We start from the raw sequence: 1106 nt of genomic DNA on the forward strand, positions 1-1106 counted from the left end.
GCCCTAGCATCGACCGCGACTTCTTCGGCCTGAGCGCCACTCGGGAGTCTCCTTCCAGAACAACGCCGGTGTGGCGTTGTCTTCCCCGTGCCCTAGCGCCGGCAACCATCTTCCCTCTGCTCTAGTTCCGACTCACGGTCGCCGGTGCAAACCTTCGACCAAGGGCCGAGCCGTGCCCTAGATCTGTCCTTGTGTACCACTGCCGACCGCCGGATCGGGCTGTTCCAGCCTCTCCACGCCGAGCCCTAGTTTCTCGGCGCCACTCCGATCGTTCTCTGCCCTAGCACTGGTCTGCCAGCCATCCAGTGCCAGCCGCCAGCTTGTTATCGACCTGAGTCTCTGGTATTAAGGTTTCCAGCAGCAGCTTCGTCGGGTTCTTGGTCATCGCAGGCGATTAGAGGAAGAGGTAAGGTGCTCAGGTTGTTCTGGGAATTTGGTTGTTGTTTGGATGTTGATTTCTTGAGCTTCATTTTGATCTAGACAGTGCATTGCAGGGCGTTTCTTGATTTCCAATAGCTACCTCTGTTCCGACAGCAAGTTGTCTTTGCTATGGATATGTTGGGCTGTGGATTAAGGTATGAAGTAGGGAAATTGATTCATGTTGTTGATGAATTAGGTATGTATTGAATTAGGGCTAAATCAAGTAAGATACTATGATTGGTTATTTTATTGCAAGCCCTAATTCGAATGAATTAATTAGAATTGATTGAGGAGTTAAATGATCCAATTAGGGTTTATAATTGGATTTGAATTTATGTTAGTTTCTCGAGGATTTGATTTAGCTAATTAATGGGTATTTAATTAGCTAAATCTGTATAATATGTACTACAGGACTGTGACGCGAGATGAGCAACTCGACGTTGGATTTGGATCGGATACGACCCTTTCTATTGGAGGCAGGTACCTCTTGACTTATCTTTTATGATATTGTCATTGGATATGCATAGTATTTTATAACTACATGCAATGAACATGTTTGCCTTTGGTATGTCACTGTTTGATATCCATAGCATGTTAGGTTTGTCACTTGTGATGTATCCGTGCTTATATCTCGTGATTTGTTGCCATGATTATCTTGTTACCATGAGTATCTTAGTTTCTAGAGT

At 45.2% G+C, this 1106-nt stretch overlaps 1 long non-coding RNA gene across 1 annotated transcript; it reads left to right on the plus strand.

The window, feature by feature from the left end:
* The first annotated feature begins 312 nt into the window (after positions 1-312).
* On the plus strand, positions 313-905 carry LOC121977458. The gene is made up of 3 exons (XR_006110844.1): positions 313-406; positions 495-575; positions 832-905. It is a non-coding gene; the product is annotated as an uncharacterized LOC121977458 (long non-coding RNA).
* Positions 906-1106: the final 201 nt, after the last annotated feature.

The sequence above is a fragment of the Zingiber officinale genome, chromosome 4B (assembly GCF_018446385.1).
Source record: "Zingiber officinale cultivar Zhangliang chromosome 4B, Zo_v1.1, whole genome shotgun sequence".
Lineage (NCBI taxonomy): Eukaryota > Viridiplantae > Streptophyta > Magnoliopsida > Zingiberales > Zingiberaceae > Zingiber > Zingiber officinale.